Source organism: Ochotona curzoniae, unplaced genomic scaffold (genome assembly GCF_017591425.1).
Source record: "Ochotona curzoniae isolate NIBS_2020 unplaced genomic scaffold, NIBS_Ocur_1.0 scaffold_4701, whole genome shotgun sequence".
Lineage (NCBI taxonomy): Eukaryota > Metazoa > Chordata > Mammalia > Lagomorpha > Ochotonidae > Ochotona > Ochotona curzoniae.
This window is the reverse complement of record NW_024467122.1, coordinates 38,581,774-38,601,605: the sequence shown is the minus strand read 5'-3', so window position 1 is coordinate 38,601,605 and position 19,832 is coordinate 38,581,774. Positions and strand designations below refer to the sequence as shown.

Below are 19,832 nucleotides of genomic sequence, written 5' to 3'. Positions count from 1 at the left end.
GGGATAGTGGTAGAGCAAAAATGAAAACAAAATCTTTCTTTTATTAAAGACTGCTTTCCTCTTTTTAAGAAACCTCATAAATGCTTTTTAGCAGCAACTGTATAGCTTTCTCTGCCAAAAGAGTATTTCTTATTTAGTAGGAGGAGAAGACAGAGAAAGCTCCAGTAAGCCATTGGGACTTAATGGGCCATCAGCTACTTGTGTTCTATGGAGCGAGACTGGATACAGTTCATCTAATCTTCAAAAGGTATGCTAGGGGAAAAAAGGGACTATCTCCTTATGTCAGGATACATTCACATCTTCATACAAAATGTTAAAGTATTTTGATTAATATGATTTGAAGAATAGTTGCAAATATCTTTAAATTTCCATTTCACTCACAGTGAAAATGTCAGAATAGAAGTATTTCTGATTCTGAGCCAACACATTTTCATTTTAAATATTGAGGAAATTTATCTTGACTTTTTATCCTGCAAAGCACAGTCATTCTGATATAACTCCCCTTTCCAAAAGCAATAAAAAACCGAAAACCAAAAAACAAAGCGTTGCCCACCTCAGCCAAGAGTCGAGAATAAGCACATAGCACTTACTGATGCAGTGCTCTAAGGACTGGGCCTCTGTAACTTTCCAAGCATTCAGGCACTGAATGCCCTGGCCTCCAGGCAAGTCTCCTGGCAAAGCAGTCATCAACACCAGTTTTCCAAAAAGATGCATTTATTGAGAAAATCATGCATATCTGTAACATTTGCTACTAATACTCTTTATATAAACCCTCTGTTTACATACTTGGGCCTGTGAGAGACATATTCAAGATAAAATACTGCATTTTAAAGTTCTTCACTATGACTTGCCTTTATGTCTAACGTCACACAAGAAACACCTATGTTTAAAACTCAGTGAAAAATGGCACGAGGGAACATGTAAGAAAGCAGCAGGAGGCATCAGGAAGTTTCCCCCAGGAAATGCAAGTCAAGAAACTTTCTTCAATTTGCCAAAACCAGCTGCTCTACCTGGTTAGTACCCCGTTTTAGCCCAGATAAAGAAAAACCACACATCTATTGGAAGTTTCAAGGCTTCAACCTGGTCACTCAGGATAAAATGCAACTCTATGTGTCATCTCTATAAGTTTGGGACAACCAGGAAGTTTCTGGGATCTATCTAATAGTACACCCACCAAAGAGCACTGCTTCTTTAAAAGAGCAAACATCTGGTATCTTAGAACTGAGAGCTTTGCTGTCAGGCCTGCCTCTTCGCCACATGTTACTGAAGAAGTCCAGTCTTCACATTCTGGTGAATCTTCCTCAGACACCAAATAAGGGTATCGAGCAGAATGTTTGTTTTCCTACATTTGCTTCAATGGCCACAGGGCAAACTGCCCATTTTGGGCAGGCTTGATACAGGAGTGGCCCATCTGGACTCTGAAAAGGCTGGGAACAGGAGGCCTGAGACCCCATCACACTTCCAGGGTGGGAGAGAAGGAGGTCCCTAAGGAGTCAAGAAGGGCTGACTTTCACAAGGTCATGGACTCAGGTTTAGTTCTGGGTCTCCTGGTTTCTCTATGACTAAGGGCAGTCTGACCTGTTGGCAGCTCACAAATGTGTGTCATTCCTTCTCCCAGACGTCGGTACAGAGTCAGCCTACTCCCGGAACTCCTCCTTGTTCTTTCAGTTGAATTCAAACTGATCTCCTGTTAATACTGTTGAACTCTTAAATATTTTAGATAAAAAGAACACTAAAGAGCACAGGCCTTGTGAATTTCTGCTATGGCATCCATATCACTTGACCTTATCTGGCGACGGGAAACACTGCCTCTTGTGGATGAATACTCATTTACTCTGTATACAGAGACATAGGACTGTGATTCTCAAATCCCAAGGTATAAATATGGTTGGTTTTTCACGTATGGTCCTTAGATATTTGAACTCGGTCTCCATGAGCTCTCATCCAGGGTAAGGCTTAGTCTCTTCAGTGTTTATACAATGCCTGGTCTCCTTACTTAATTGCTCCAATCCTTGACCTCCTCAGCCTGCCTAGGCTCTCTGTCAGGGCAGAGCAATCTGATAAATACTTTTTGTACACTAACTTGTTGAAAAAATTAAATATTAACTCTTTGATGTAATCCTGAATTGGCTCTGGTTGAGAATATTTTGCTTGGAGTCTAACACATTTGTCTCCAAGTGTCTTATCTACTCCCTACTTCTATATCTTAAGATGAAACACTTTATGCCAAATATTCTTGTCTATAAGATATAAATGATAATGGTAACTATAAATGTGAGTTGCTATAAGGATCATAATAAGGCAATGTATTTAATGATTTATAGTTCAGGGTCTGACATATATCAAGCTATCAATACATGTTGGTTATCATAATAACCATCTCTGGAAAGTCTTTGATACCCAAAATTTGTCAACAGTTTGGATGTTCTCATTCTTTTTTAAAAATAATTTTTAAAAGTTGTCTTATGAGCTGATTGACAGATTGAGAGAGAAAGTGCTCCCAATTGATGGTTCACTCCCCAAATGCCCAAAATGGCCAAAGGTGGGCCAAACTCAGGGTGGGAGAGGGGAACTCAATCCAACTGTCTCACGTGGTAGCAGGGACCCAAATACTTGAGCTATCACCTGCTTCCTCCCAGAGAGCACATGAACAAGAAGCTGGACTCAGGAGTGGAGCAGGAACTCAACCCAGATATGCTGAATTGGGATACAGCTTTCCCAACCAGCATCCAAGCCATCAGACCAAATGACTACCTAATCTGTAATTTGACGGCATTACTTGCCTTGTGGTTTAACAATAATTCACTTTTATGACCTGTCATTTTAAAAATACTTATTTTACTTGAAAGTCAGTTATAAAGAGGGGAGTCACAGAGAGAGATATTCCATCTGTTGGTTCACTCCCCAAATGACCACAATGTTCAGAGCTGGGCTGGTCTGAAGTTGGGAGCCAGGAGTTTCTTCCATGTCTCCCACCTGGGTACAGGGGTCCAAAGACTTCAGGCATCCTCTGCTGTTTTCCCAGGCCATAATCAGGGAACTGGATCAGAACTGGAGCAGCTGGGACATGAACTGGTACCCAAACGGATGCTATTACTGCAGGCTGAGGATTAGCCTGATATACCATTGCACCATCTCCTGTCATTTCATATTAAATTTAAATATATATATCTTTTCTTCAACACTTTATAAAGTCTAAACTTTTCTCTTACATTTAAAGTAATGCCATCATGACTCTAAATCACTTTATATTATGTATGTTTTAGTTAACTTAGAATTAAGAAAATATTACCAACAAAGTCATTGGGAATGACTTGCAACCTATACAAAGATAAATCTGTATTAAAAGGCAAGTTTCCCAGGTCCCAGGAAAGCATTTCAGAATACATTGCTGTTCCTGGAATCTAATCCATAGGTATTGAGCTTTTGCATTTTGCTTTATGTACTGTCTCGAGAGGCAATCAAAATTTCATTGAGAGCATCAGACTCCCTGTGCTGAATTTCTGAACTATGGAATTTCATCTGATAAAAACTTTATACTAAGTGATGTCAGGGTTCATAGCCTGTGTGAGAATATATTTCTGCAGAAAAAGTCTTTTGTCTCCACATATCTGTCAACTCTTGACAGTTAAGGCTTCAGTGAAAAATCTCTTACATCGTTGTATCAGACACATCCTTTCTGTACCCTTTGGTGTTTCATTTAATCATAGTGGGTTTTTTTTTAATTACTTTTTTTGAGAAGCACTGAAAGAGAGAAGGAGGAAGAGAAGAGATACCCCATTCACTGCTGAACTCTCCAGATAACTGCAACAGTTGATAAAGGGCGCATAATCCCACCTGAGCAACAGAGACTCAAGTATGGGAGCCATCCCTGCTACCTTCCAGAATCTGTATTCCAGCTGGAGTCAGGAGCCAGAACAGGAGGTGGAAGGCAGGTAATTTGAAATTAGTACACACAAGTGTCCTTACAGCTGTCATGGCAAGTAGGCCAAATGCTGACCCAGTTAGGTGTATCTTCTGTCAAAAGGTTTAAGTCATGGGCCCGGCACAACAGCCTAGTGGCTGAAGTCTTAGCCTTGCACACGCCAGGATCCCATAGGGGCATTGGTTCCAATCTTGGCTGCCCCGCTTCCCATCCAGTTCCCTGCTTGTGGCCTGGGAAGGTAGTTGAGGATGGCCTAAAGTCTTGGGACTCTGCACCCACGTAGGAGACCCAGAAAAAGCTCCTGGCTCTGGATCAACTAGGCTCTGGCCATTGCTATCACTTGGAGAGTGAATCAGTGGACGGAAGATCTTCCTCTTGGAAAAAAAAAATTGCTTAGGTCATGTAACCATCTGATTTTTCTCAAAATGAACAAAATTTTGACTCTGCTAGCTTATTACCACCAGAAGTTCAGAGATGTCCAACAAGCCTACTTGGAACACATTGCTACTATTAATATTTCTACTCCTCCGATTCAATTTTAATCACTCTCCTCATAGCAGAAATGAAAAGGTTTATGTTTTAGAAGACATTTTCTCTCCTCAGCTCTCCTTCCTAAAAATCTATATTTGGAGTCAACAGTCAGTGGTCTGAAACATTAATGGGGTTCTCCATTGAGCCATTACCAGTTTTCTCTTTTTGTTTTGCAAACAGGGCTTATTAAAACTTTGCTGTAGGCATCAGGAATGAAGAATAGCGAGAATGTGCTGATGTGAAAGGTTTCAGTGAACTCAGGCAAATCGTTTCAGATTTCCCATGACTTTCCAACATTAAACACCCCCATAAGTATATGGTTCAGGAAGCAAGTACAAATTCCTATCACATAAAATATACTTTAAAAAAAACCCCAAACCCACCCCTTTGTTACACAGTAGGGGTGTGGGAGGATGTTTAAGGCAGGGATGTTGGCTGTGGATGCTTCCTACAAAGTATATCCAAGTTTCCTGTGAAGAACCAATCTTTGGTACTATTGCAGTATTAAATGCACCCTGCTAGCAGAGAGGAAAAGAAATTGGTGTATATTTTACAACAAAGACCATTTTAATCTTTTAGCTGTTCTCCAATGTATTTTAAGCTTGGATATATAACACAACTCAGCACACATTTCAAGATACACACCACAAAATTAAGTTTAACTGGTCAAGTGAAGGTCTAGAAAGTAAAACCAATATCTTTGTCATCCACATGTTTCATCAAAAAGTTGATCCAGGACCCAGCATGATGTCTCACTGGCTAAACCCTCACCTTGCACGTGCCAGGATCCCATATGGGTGCCTGTTCGTGTTTCAAGTGCTCCACTTCCCTTCCAGCAACTTGCTTATGGTCTAGGAAAGCAGTGGAGGATGGCACAGTTCCTTGGGACCCTGCACCTGTTTGGGAGACCCGGAAGAAGCTCCTAGTTCCTGGCTTCACACACACTCAGCTCTGGCCATTGCAGCCATTTGGGGAGTGAAGCAGCTGATGGAAGATCTTTCTCTATTTCTTTCCTTCTCTTTGTGAATCTGATCTGCCTTTCCAAAAAAAAAAAATAATAAATAAATCTGTAAAAAATGTTAATCCAATTCCATATCAATAAAGTGGTCTGCATACATACTTTTACTTATGATTGCTCTTAATTTGACTGAAATGACAACAGAAATTGTCTTTTAAAGGGGCATATACAAAAAGACAAACAAAATGGCAGAGAATACAATACCAACAGAAGGGAAATAAATATCAAAAGAATTAGAATTCTATTGGACTTTAAAAGCAATACTGAAATCTAAGATTCAAAGGAGAACCCATGTATCCACAATGCCCCCAAACACAGGCAGCCATTAAGTAGGTAATACATAAATGATTTTTCTTTAAAAAGACATGGAAAAAGATATGTTGACAAAAAGGGAAGAAAGGCAGTGAAGAACAGAGGGTGGAAGGAGGCAGAAAGAAGGAAAAGTTCTAGGCATAAGTCCTGATTTAGGTTGGGTATTTATTTTTAACTTTATTATTTATTGACTTCTTTCTACTTTAAAAATTTCAGAGGATGCCAGAGGATTCAGAAACTGAGCCAGATGTTTCTAAACTCCGTAAAGGGGGAGCTAATTCTGAAAAAGAACAAATCCCAGGACTGCAGCCTCAGAAGGTAATCCCAGCCCTGGGCCAATCACATCTCTTGAGCTGAAAGGCTCCTTTCCCGAAGAGTTCCACCAGAGGCAGGGCAGCTTCCGGATAGATGTTGTCTCCTATAAGCCATTTGAGCGCACTGTCGAGCAGGCACCTGAACCCTGGCCATCACACTGACAGCATCAGGGATAATTCTTTGGGCTGTGCAGCTCCCATCAGGCACCATCTGGCCCACAAACTGGAAGACTAATGAGCTGCGATGGACCATGTGCAGGGATATGAAGTGTGAGGCTCGTGGCCAAGATGTCATGAAACAGGAGCTTGGAGAGAAAGTGGATTGAGCTGTGTGGACCCCATGTATTCTCAACAATCAATTACTGTAAACAAAACTCTCCCTGTTGTGAACAGGGAGCAGAATGAGACTCATTGCACATATTGTGCTGCTCTACAGAGCTCTGTGGGGAGACATTCAGCAGGAAGGAGGGCCCAAGAACGAAACTCAACTGTCAGGCTGCCAAAAGGGGGGTCTGTGTATACTCACCTTTCAGGTATAGAATGGGGCCACCTGTCCACTGTATGCTTCATGGTGGCTGCAGATCCCAGACAACTATCCAGAGACACTGAATGCCTCCAAGCTACTCATTTTGATTTAATAATAGCAGAGAACAAAGGAAGACATATTTCTCATGTGTAAGTACATTTCTAACAACAAAAACAAGGGCTATAGCCAGGAGGAAAGCACTATGTTGTCAAGTCCTATTCTAAGTGTTGTGCACAATAATTACTGAATTGCATTTAGAAAGATATTTTTTCTTTACTTGAAAGCCAGTGAGTGAGAGAGTAAGGTACCTTCTATCTGTTGGTTAGTTCACTATCCAAATGCCTGCCATAGTGGGGGCTGGGCCAGGCCTAAGCCAGGAGCCCAGAACTCCAGCTGAGTTTCTAATGTGGGTGGCAGAGATCCAAGTACTTGAACTCATTACTTTCTGTCTCCCAACATGTTCATCAGCAGAAAGCTGGCTTGGAAAATGGAAAGATTTGGAGTTGAAAATGAAACCCTGACATGTGGGACAGGGGTGTTTCATGCAGCAAGTTAACTATGTTCAACAAATGCCTGCCCCTTTTCCTTCACACACACACACACACACACATACACACACACACACACACCTAAAGAACCTACCATTTTTTGAATTCACTTCAGAGATGTAGAAATGAAGTATACAAAGGTCATGGAATTTGCCTGGGCCACATAGTTGGCGAGAGGTGAAGCAGAGATTAAGGCCTGGGAAACTCAATGCTTCCTGGCAAGGGTGGGAACCCCCAAGCACATAGGAGTGTTAGGTAATGAACCCCTTATGAAAACAAAGAGGACTCCATCTATGCAGAAGAGGGACTTGCAATTTCCAATTCTGATTACAATTTTTCCCTCAACATGGCATCCTAGCATGGGACTACAGATAGTCACTGGGACTACAGATGATCCTCAGTGATTAGCTACTCCATTCTCTTGTCTCCAAAGGGAAAAAACATACAGCTGCCCATGAACACTTTCTGGGCATGCCAAAGTCACAGAATAGACTTCCTTAAGCCTCACTCAAGCTTAACATAAAAAATAGAATAAACAAAACATAAAAATAAAAAAGCCAATAAACTTTACAATAAAACAATTCTTGGTTTGAACTTTGTATCTTTCATTACTATTTTGAGGAAATGTCATTTTACAAAAAAGATCATGTAATATAACATGATGACAATATAGAAATGAAAATGGCAATCAGGGTCAAGGATCATAGAAACAGGCGAGTAACATCAAATGGGACCAGATGAACTCATGTTAAGGAATCTGGATTTTTAATTTTTTCATTTTTGGAAAACTAGATAGAACCAGTAAAATAAGACTTACATTTTAGAAATCAAGAAGATCTAGTGGAATTGAGGACTTCCACTAGATTGGAAGAACAAGGTCAACAGTAATACACCCAGCTTGAAGAAGGTGACATAGGATGGTGCAGTTAGCCATGAGGGGATGTTTGAAGGAGTGTACTAGAAGATGCTGTATCAGTCTGAATTTAGGTCAAGAGGAAATACTGACCAGGTAGCCAGGGTAGGTTAGACTAGAGACAGTCTAGTTAACTGGAGAGCCGGGGCAGGTGTGTCTATCAGGGACAGAAAAGGCAATGCTAGCTGGAAAAGCTCAAAGCACATCACATCATCCAATGCATATTTTAATGCATGTTTTTTTTTTTTGGCTATACTCATCATCTGAAAGTTTGCTCACTTGTGTACGTTTACAGAGTATTTACATACTAAAGCATGACACTCCGCTGTCTGTCTCATAACTCTTCCTCAGAGGCAAGTGGGGCAAGGACACAAGCTCCTCTTTACCCAGGCTAAGGAAGTTTTGTATTGTGCCACAAGGTGGTGATTACCAAGCAGAAGACTGATGGCTGGGGGGCGGGGGCGGGTTCCTGCTTGCATAATTTCTTTGAAACTTCAATTTTAAAGTTTTCCACTCTAACTCTTGTCTTTGCTTCTCACGTTTTTCATGCTCAGGAAAATTTCTCCAACTGTTCCCTTATTATCCCTCTTGACTTTATGATATTTGCTTCGAGCCTGGTTGGCTATTTTTCCTTACCTGTTACGTGTGAGTTCTGACCTCAAATACAATTTTCTTTCTGAGTAAACGATGTCAAGTCAGTACCTCTACTTTTATTTTAATCACCAACTGTGGTCTAGGTCTATGTGTTAAGCACTTACCTGTTTTTTGGAAATGTTTTCCTCACTGAAAATGGTTTAATTTATAGCTAGTCAAAGAGGTATTTTCCAATATCAACAGCCAATGAGCAAGGAACAGAACATGCACTTTTTTTAATTTCCTTGTGAAATGACTGACTACAGCAATGAAACCAACTATAAACCACAAAGAATTCCTACATTAGGCTGTTTATTACTAGTTGTCCCACTACAGAAGAGTGACTTGAAGTGATTTAAATGCAATGTGCTTGAATGCCAACTACAGCACCCATTTTTTAGCTCTGACTTAAACAACAGGTTGAGGTTCACAGGCCTCTGTGTCCAGTGGAAGGAAGGAGGATAGTAGGAGTTGTAATGAATTCTCTTAAAACCCGTGGTAACATTCAGCTATTCACAGTGTTATGTCCTCAGTCTAGGCAAGCTTTCCAAATGCCAAATGATGCCGGACATAGGTCCTGACACACAGATAGTTCTGACACACTCACCATATTTGGCATGTGCAAAGGTACAACTATGTTAAGTGGATGAGACAATGGCACTTCAAATATGTAAGCTGGGATGCTGAGAACCTTGAATGTGGCAGCTGGGACACTATCAGAGAATGAAACTTTCAGATAGCTCACTGGGCCTGATATCCTGCCCTCTTCACAAGGTCTGTGTTCTCGATGTAAATGATGCAACAACACTTTTTTCTAGGGTTATCTTGAAGAATGGTAAACCAGAGAATTAGATAAAGTAATGAACACACTTCCAGAAGACATAGTTCACTGAACAGTAGTCACATTATTAGGTTCATCAATAGCACTATTACTAGAAACCCAAAAGAAAAGTGAGGGGATATCTTTACTGGGGTTTAAGTATGGGTGACAACTGAACTCTCTCCAATATGATAAATCTAAATATAGAATAGGCAGCAATAATTCTAAAATGAATGTCCTTCGGGGGAAGATGACTGGAGGAATTCTTCATCCTCTACAAGACCACAATCCAGTATTTTCAGCTTGGGTTTCAGTCTACCAGCCCAGTGGTACTTGGCTCTTTTGGTCTTGGTCATGCCTATTTCCCATATTTCAATATTATTAAGGCATGACTGACTCAAGTTTTATTCTACCAAGAAACCTCCTGGACAGATGTTATTAGAACTATATGCTAGTCACTACCGTGTTGCTGATTTCATTTCTAATAGAATCTTACAGCAAAAAAGGAGAAATGAAAAGAAAAGACAGCATTTCTGTGTGGACTGATATTGATGTAACAAATGTAAAGTCAATTTTTAAGTTCTCATTCTAGAGGCTTGAAGTAATTATTTGTTTCAAGAACAGGGTCTGCCATCAGGTTTCTCATAGTCAAGGAGATAAAGTGGAGTTTATATCAACAAGGCTTATATTATATCAAGCTTTCCCACACTTGCATGCAATTACTTAGGTGTCAACCAACCCTACATAAAACCAGTCTCTTGGGAGGAAGACAATGACGACCCAGGAATATGCATTCCAACAAGCATCATATCATGCCTATGAGCACTTAGTAGTCTCTAGTTTAGGAGCTCCTGTTTGAGTGGAGGATACACACACCGAAGAATAAGCTATTCTAATAGCCAGCAGTCTTTAATAGGACTCAAAGATATGGATTAAACAGGCTGAACCAAACAAAGAGTCACTCCCATCAGGAAGACCTCAGAGAATGCCCTAAATCCTACCACTGTGAAAATGGAAGGTGAGTAAAATAGTAGAAGAAACCTGGGCTAGGAGTAAGCAGAAATGTGACACAAGAATTGCCACATCTAGAGAACCAGCTAAAAATCAGGATGTAAATGAATCTGCAATACACTGAGTAGGTAAATGCAGCTGGATCCAAGTGAAGAATATTGTGTGGCAGCTTTAAAGTCGAGACAGAAAGGAAGTAATGCTATACAGCTGGATGAGATACAAGACAGAAGGTATGTAACACCAGTGCGAGTCTTAGTGTCTTTGCCAAGAACAACTGTGAGAGATTTGTGCAGAGGAGTCCTAATGATATCTGAGATTTGAGAAGATAAATTCAGTATGGTGAATTGGAAAGCACTATGAAGGCTCATGATCCCATATGTACTTTCTATAATCCAGAAAGCTATGCTGGCAAAACTTGCACCTGTCATGAAACTAAGCGGGGTTAGTTACAGTTAATGCCACTCAATTCACTGTGAATATTCATAATTTCTGATATAAAAACATTAATGTGATAGATGAGGAGTGCAGTCCCAATTCTACTAAAGATATTACACTAAATTTAGTTCATGTACTCAGTTCATGTACTCTGAGTTCATGAACTCAGAGATTCTGAATTTCAAAATCAATTGAAGATGAAGATTTTGATGATGGATTATAGACTTACATGAATAAATAACCTCCTGATGCTTTAAAACGCAAAGGGATCTTTCAAGGGGTGGCCAGTTTGCTTTCTTAAGAGCTATAGGGGTTGGTGTTGTGGCACAACACTTGTGGCAACAGAATCCCATATGGGCACCAGTTCAAGTCCTGGCTGCTCCACTTCCAATCCAGTTCCCTGCAAACGCATCTGGGAAAGCAGAACACGGTACAAGTGCTTGGGCCCCTATACCCACATGGAAGACCAGGAAGAAGCTTCTGGTTTGTGGCTTCTAACCAGGGGAGTGAGCCAGTGGATGACCACACACACACACACACACACACACTCTGTCTCTTTCCCACTCCCTCTCTGTTAACTCCGCTTTTCAAATAAAAATAAATGTCTTAAAAGAAAAGCTGCTGAACTTTGTCTAAAAGGGAAGGTGCTGATGGTGGTGTGGTTCTTGTAATTCTTCATTCTTACCATCAACCCTTACTTCCTGCTTCTTTTAGTATAGATGTGCAGTCTATATTTCTGCAGACTGGAAAATAAGTAGTGAAGGCTACTTTATCTGTGCACAGCTGTTTTCCTACACCAGACCCAATAACATCATGGCTGTAGAGCTCCTTAGAAATTCAGTTCAACTCCTTCAATGAACAGATGAGGAAATAGGGCAGACAAGTTCTCAACCCTAAGGTTTCCACAGGTAACATTCATTGAGCACTAGAGGTTTCCATTGTGACTACCATCCCATACAGGCCAAGACGTCCAACTGCTGTGACTAAACACTGATTTACTGAGGAGGCATTGAAGAATACTCCTTGACCATGATTTTCCTAAGTGTAACTGCATCCCTAGGTTACAGAACTGGAATCCACTTGAACTACCTGCTTTCACAACCAAGTACATGCAGCTTGAGGATCCCTAATCCTCACATTCAAAATTCTCAGAAATCCAAAATTTTCTCAGCACGAGTTTACAATTTTATTATTATTATTCCAAGAGCATTTCAGATAAGTGATACTTAACCTGAATTGAAATAGCCAGGAATTTATGTTTAAATCCAGGCTACCTCAATGACCTATAGAACTACAAGCTAAAAAAAAAAAAAAATTAAAACAAAACAAACAAAAACAAAACATTTTTCCCCATAAAGGCATTTAGTTTATCTAAAGGCATTAAATTATAGATAGATGTTTTGGTATACATAAACTCCTCCCCCACCCCCAAAAAAACAGAAATAAACAAGACTCAATATTACCAAATCTCTACAGCGTCAATAACTTCTACACTTACACACAATAGAAAAAAATGGAAAAGTTGTAAACATTTAACTACAAGTTCTCATCTATTTTTGTGTAATTTTATAATAATTGAAATTAGAAAAAAAATGAAGACATATTCTAGTGACTACTACAAATCTGGGCCTAACATTCTTCTCTCTTTTGAGAAATCACACAAATAAGAAAAACACTGATTCTTAGATAATCAGGTTAAGGACATGAAAAGACATTTGAAAAAGGGACAAATACCTTTAATAAGCAAGCCCAAGACAAAACATTTAGGTACCCCATGATGAAACGTAAGTAAAAATAGTCATAGTACTTGGTTGTCTAAAATTTGCATGGACCAGAAAAAAGAGGTCAATCAATGCCGATGTCAGAACGGATGAAACACACATCCCAGAGTACTCCAATTTGCAGGGAGTTATAGAGCTCACCTCAAAACATGAATAATCAAATCCCTTGACCTAGTAGTTACACATTTAGAAACCTGCCCTAAGGAAATAAACTTTGTAAACTTAAGCCTGAGCATAGATATTTATTGCATCATTATTTGTACAAATGAAAAGTATTTTAAAAGACCATGTTCAATAATCTGTTAAAGATAAACAGATCAAAAAGAATACATCCAAATGATATTATGGAATGAATAAGATGATGCCTAATTAACTCTAGCTAATAAAAGGAAAGCATTTATAACTGAGTAGCAAATGAAAAGGGATCAGAATGATTTATACAGCACATTCACAACCTGATAAATAAACGAAGTTAATCTGTGAATATAAAAGTATCAGCGGCTGATTGAAAATAAAACAAAATGATTATATCTGCATAGTGAGCATATGGGTCATTTATTTTCTTCTTTTATATGAAATTGTGTTGTCAAAATATCCTTATACTGTCCACAGATTTGATTTAGAATCTTATTTCAATAAAACGAAGGCGTTATATTCAATTAAAAGTCCATTTTCATTTGTCTTCCTCCTTATTCCAATAAGATGCCTCCTAGGTAATAAAATTCCAATTAGCACAGACATCACAAGGATAACTCACAGAAGAAACCCTTCAGAGGAACTATGACTATGGCGCCTAGGAGAAAACAGAATGGCTTATCTCCCTTGGAATCATGGTCACCGTTGTGGGAGGTAGGTGTTTGGGTCATCTCCACTCACACAGGGAACCAAGCTATACAGCAGCTTGCTCAGCCTTCACCTACACCAGCTATACAGTGCTGAGTGGTGTACTTGTACAACAAGCTCTGCAGCCTCACAGCACCCTCAGGAACAAGAGGATCCTTGGACATTGTTAGCAGCAACTTTCATTGAAAGAATGGAGAATTTCAATGACTTTTTGGCAAATCACCCACTTGGTAAATGCAGTTATCTGTCTTACAGATTGTAATTCATAAATGCTGAGATTAAAATGAATGCAAGTGGGACTGGCAGGGTGGCCCAGCGGCTAGAGGCCTCACCTTGCACGTCCTGGGCTTCCCCTGTAGGCTCTGGTTTGTGTCCCAGCAGCCCCATGTCCCATCCAGCTCCCTGCTTGTGGCCTGAGAAAGCAGTTAAGGATGGCCCAAGGTCTTGAGACCCTACTGTGGGAGACCTGGAGGAGGTTCCTGGCTCCTGATTTCGGAGTGGCACAACTCTGGCCATTGCAGCCACTTGAGGAGCGAATCAATGGATGGAAGACCTTCCTTTCTCTCCTCCTATCTGTACATCTGCCTTTTCCAATATAAATAAAACTTTTTTAAAAAATAAATGCAAGCAATCTGGGTTCATCTGCTTGTTGTTGTTCCTCAAAGTCTGCTTGTCCATTTTTTTTCAACTGATATTAAGAGGAAGGCACACTCTGGCAGTCTGCAGGGAGAACCTACACTCCTGATATCCCACGGCTAGCAGATCTCTAGATCTTTCCTCTCAGTTCCATCAGCGAACTTGATTTCGACCTAGGTGGGCTAACATCATCACAGAAATGTCTTCATTAAAGTACCTACTGGGTGTGTCAGTACCCCAGGCTCTGTAAAACATCAAACTCCAACAGAATGCTCTGAACTACATGAGGCTAGGGTAACAGCCAAAATACAATCCAGCACTTGCCAACAGCAAGAAAAGAGCTGTGTATGCTTATTTTCTCAGCTATGACAAAGTCCAAGATAAACGCAAGGCTTCCTCCTCACATCTGATACAGATTAAGAGAGTCAGATCTCTGTGGGGAGAGAGATGTTAAGAAAGCTCTATACAAAATAACTGGGCTAAATGACGAGAGAAAGTTCTCCAGAAGTATTCCCCTGGCTACTGTGGCTAGCTCTGAATTTTTCAGTTGGCTGTTTAGAGGTTTCTGGATCCATGTTTACGGGGTTGAAAGGGAAGGAAAATGACAGGGTCCACAATGATGTCTCCATAAAAATCATGAAAGCCAACTATGTGCCCTCCCTCCTCAGCACTGAAGCACCAGTTTGTTTTAAAAGGAAATGACAATGTCTGTTTTCCCTAAATCACCCAGACTCCTAGCGGTTCAGTTCTGAATGAACATTAGAAATAAATGGTGGCCAACACAATCTAAAGCAGAGATGAAGGCAATAAAATTGGAATGGATACATAATTAGCAGGAGAGGCAGCCCTACCTGTAGCAGCATAAACCGAGTATAAGTATTACCATTGGACAAACTAAGTTATGAAATTTACAACTTAAAGAAACTTACAATTAACTGGAATTAGAAAATGAAATCAAAATACTAGACTTAGAATGAATGAATAGGGGAAAAATAAATGTTTTATATAATTGTATGGACATGAGGGTTTTTTTTGGGGGGGTTATTTTAACCTATAAAAAGCAAGACTAAGTACAGGGTATAATATGAATGTTTTCTTTCACTATGTAGAATATTTTCAAAACCAGCCATTTAGGCTCATTTCAAACAACACACTTTTTTTTTTCCAAGGCTGAAAAGAAAAGTGAACAAATGGAGACAACCTGGTGTCCAGGATGGCTGAGTAAACCGTTGATACCCCAAAACAAAATAATGGTGATACCAAGTGAAGGATAAGACATATCTAACACATTCAGAACACTGATGTATCACAAGTGGAACATAAAATGTCACAGACACTAGAAAATGTGATAGTTTCTTATAAAGTGACGTGCAATATTCCCATGACCAGTAATTTGACTTTGATCTGTGTACCAGGGAAATTAATGTTCATAGTCACCAAGAATTACACTGCTACGTAAACAGCAATTTTATTCATCAACCCAAATCTATCAACAAAAAGAAAGGATAGATTATGACATACAGAATGCTTGTCAGCAATTTACAAAATTTACAAGAACATGTATGAATCTTTAAATTGTACTGACTGAAAGAAATCAAGACCAAAGAGTTAACCCAAACTGAGGATTTCACTTTATGAAGTTCAAAGGCACTTATCTCTGAGGATGGGGCTGCTGACTGCAGGGTGGTCCAAGACAGCATTCTGGGTGATTATGCGAATAGATGAAATTCCATCAAGCCATACATTTAAGATTTGTGCAGTTTACTATGTGCATAACATCCTTTAAATAAAATAGATGCACAAAGGACTGAAAATATTAGCTTTTCTTATGAAATTTTAATGCTACATAATTTATGTTTCTGAAGAGAAGAGTTAACAGAAGTCTGTCTAAAATATCTACATTCTTGCTAACGCGAGAAGTACAAGGATTTAGCTGGAAGAATGGTCATTGTAAACTTGTTTCTTACAGGTGAAAATTAAAACAGATATTGGTTGTGGCTGTACATATGTTAAAATATATATTTGAATTAAATCAAAATGCTGTAGTTGCCATGGAAGTGAAGCTCTAGTGAAGCACAAAGCTAGATAGAATTTATATGCCTGTTATGGTCTGAATTGTTTCTGTTTGTCCTCCAAAATTCATATATTGAAGCCTTAATTCTTTAAAATTTGTTTTTATTGAAAAGTGAGATATACAGAGAGGAGGAGAGACAGAGAGAAAGATGTTCCGTCTGTTGACTCACTTCCCAAGTGGCTGCAACTGTTGGAGCCACACAGATCCGAAACCAGGAGCCTGAGCCTCTTCCGGGTCTCTCACATGGGTGCAGAGCTCCAAGGCTTTGGGCCGTCTTTGGCTGCTTTCCCAGGTCCTAAGCAGGGAGCTGGATAGGAAGTGGGGCCACTGGGACACAAACTGGCTTCCATATGGGATCCTGGCATGTGCAAGGTGAGGACTTTAGCGGCTAGGCTACTGTGCCAGGCCCAGCACTAATTCTTAAAATGGATAGATTTGAAAATGGTGCCACTATTCTGCCACCACAGATGTTTCCTTAAGCATCCCAAAGACACATTTGCATATCCGCAGAGTGCTGTGGACAGACAGCTGATGACTGATTATTAAACATGTACTAGCCACTTACAGTTACATACATAATTTTTCCATCTCCTACAGTTTTGTATGATTTGTGGGTGAATTCAATTAGGCATACTTCTTAGTAAGAGAAAAATATTAGATTTAATAAAGAACTAAGATCTCTCAGTATCTTCTCCTGACACTGGTGAACTGGATCTATCAGAGTACCCTTGGGGGTACCATGTCATTTAAACCTTTTTGTTGGCAGGTAATTTCAGCAGTATTTTATTTACCAGTGCAGTAGAAGTTCTTGCCTTACATCTCTGTATCCAACAAGTGACCCATAGAACTTTCAATAAGGACCACAATGTTACATATTTTTGCATTGTGTTTATCTCTAAATAAGATTGTATATTTCATTTGAGTTTGGTGGATCAATGGAAAATGGCTATTAACTGTACTGTTAATAGTTCACACAAAACTTGCAGCCATTCAGAAAATGTTTATTTTTTTGAAATTTTCTGATCAGTTACATCCCATTTTTATATTTGTGTTTAACTTCGTGACTTTTTTTGGTTGGTCTTATTGAAACTGTGTTGAACATGGATTGTATGATCTACTATCTACATTGAGAGTCAAGGTAACATGCTCAGGTATTCAGGCTTCCGTGAAAAAGCCACCCATTCCTTAACTGCCCAAGCGCCTGGTCACTTTGTAAGAAGGCCTTAACAGCTGCGACTTACATGCATTTGATCTCCATTTTCATCTCCCCTATACTGTGAGTTGCTTAAGAACAGAGTATTCTCTTTACTTTCAGTAGTGCTATTACAGTCTTTGCAAAAAAAAAAAAAAAATTGGCTTTTTATGAGTATTTGTGGGATGGGCTGAAACTGCTACTTAATTACTAAAATTTATAAAAATTATGTTTATTTGAAAGGCAGAAGTACAGAGACAAGGAGAGGCAGGGAGAGAGAGATCTTTCATCTGTTGGTTTACTTCCCAAAGGACTGCAACATCTGGAGCTGAGCCGATACAAAGCTAGCAGCCAGGAGCATCTTGTTGGTCTCTCACATGGGCACAGAGGCCCAAGGACTTGAACCACCTTCTGCTATTTTCCAAAGCCATAATAAGGGAGCTAGAGGGGAAGTGGAATAGCTAGGGAATGAACTGACACTCATACGGGATGTTGACACTAGCAGGTGGAGAATTAACCTGTTGGAGCAACAGGTCCCAGAAAATATTTCAAATTTTAAGATGCCAAAAAGTTCATATAGAAATAACCAGAATTATATTAACCTCCCTGTGGTCAAAAAGCAATCTGTAAAATGTGAAAGCTATATTTAGATATTTGTTATCTTGTTTTGTTATTTGTTATCTTACGGATCTATTACAAATAATATAAATACAGAACCTCAAAGAAAAACACACAAGCTTGAAACAAAGCTTAATTCATTTAGCAATTTCAGAGATTTTATGAAATAACTGCTTCGATTTTCTCATTGCTAAAAATGGGGTATTACTTAGTCCACAGAAAATCTGCTAAAATTGAGTTTTTTTTTTTTTACTACAAGAGCCTGTTAAAAATATATCTATATACCAGTTTTATTTTTCCAACTCTACTTCTCCTTATTTCGATCAAATTGTTGCTGTCTTTGTAGCTGACCTAACCTAGACTGGCTCTGATATTGACCCTTTGGAACAATGAAATCCAGTCACACAACTAAAGGGTTGACCTCAGGGCAGGTGCAAAAGATGTCAGCAGCTTGGCAGCAGGAACATCACTCCTATGAGTGACTTTGCCACTTGCCTGTAATAGAATCAACAGGATTCATAATTACAAAACCATCTCCAACCCAAACGCAAACCCAAAGTCATCTTATGGGTTTTATGTGAATAGGTGACTGCATCGAGTCACAACTTTATACTAAATGGACAGGTCAAGTATCCATCTAAGTTGATAGAGGCCTGGGGTTTAAATATTCTTCTTAAATGTCTGTTATGGATTGAATTATGTCTCCCTAAAATTCAGATGTTGAATGTTGAAGTTCTAGCCCCCACTGTGACTGTATCTGGATATAGGGTCTTTGGAGAGGTAAGGAAGGTTCCCATAGGTTGGAAGGACTGCTGGTATCCTTGCTACAAGAGGAAGAATGGTCATTGATCTCTCAGGCCTTCAATTCCATTCTGCAAGAAGGCACCAAGGCTATGTTTCCCTTGGAGAAAACTGTTAAAGGAAGAAAACCACGCAGTGTCTCAGTCTAGTTTCATCTGTTGCACAACCCTCTCTCACCTGCGTGTCTATACTGCGGTCTTTCATTTACTTCAACAAATGAGTACATAAGACTTTTTACTATGCCAGGTGGTGAACAACACCATCAGAGGATACACTCTGTCAGACCAAAATAGTATCTGTTCAGAGGTGAATTTCATGAAGCTTTTTGGTTCTATACCATGCACACACATATGTATCTTCTTTAGATTTGATGCCAAGATAAAATTGGAAAAAAATCTGTAGATGGTATCAGATATCCATCTTTAATAACCATTAGGTTAAAAAGTGAAGGGTAAAATCTCTTAGTAGAATACAAAGACAGGCACACATGTATGCAGAATGCTTCATCAACTCATCTAACTGCGATTGTTGCTTAGTGATAGAATCTCCCAGGAAGAAAATGTATCTTGATTAAAGATGTATTTCTATTGCCCCAAATAATCATATTTTTAAAAATGAAAGTCTGCCAATAAATTTCATCTCTCCATTTAAGAGTTTCAAGATGGTTTCTATTTTTCTCCATCCAAACCATAAAGCATGATTTATGTTGTTTTCATTTGAATATAAATAGTTCCTTTAGGCTAGAAACATGCTGGGTTAAAAGACATTAATAATATCCTATAATGCATAAAAACTGAAAAATTAGGTATATGTGAGGTGCACATTTTACTTAACTTTAAAATGTGGCAGTCCAACCAATAGACTACAACATTATCTCAAATGACATAGGTTATGATCTTTT

At 39.3% G+C, this 19,832-nt stretch overlaps 1 protein-coding gene across 4 annotated transcripts in view; it reads right to left on the bottom strand.

Annotated features, from left to right (window-relative positions):
• Nucleotides 1-19,832, bottom strand: part of STXBP6 (syntaxin binding protein 6) — a 235,146-nt gene that overhangs the window by 89,070 nt on the left and 126,244 nt on the right. The gene's annotated exons all lie outside the window — the stretch shown is intronic.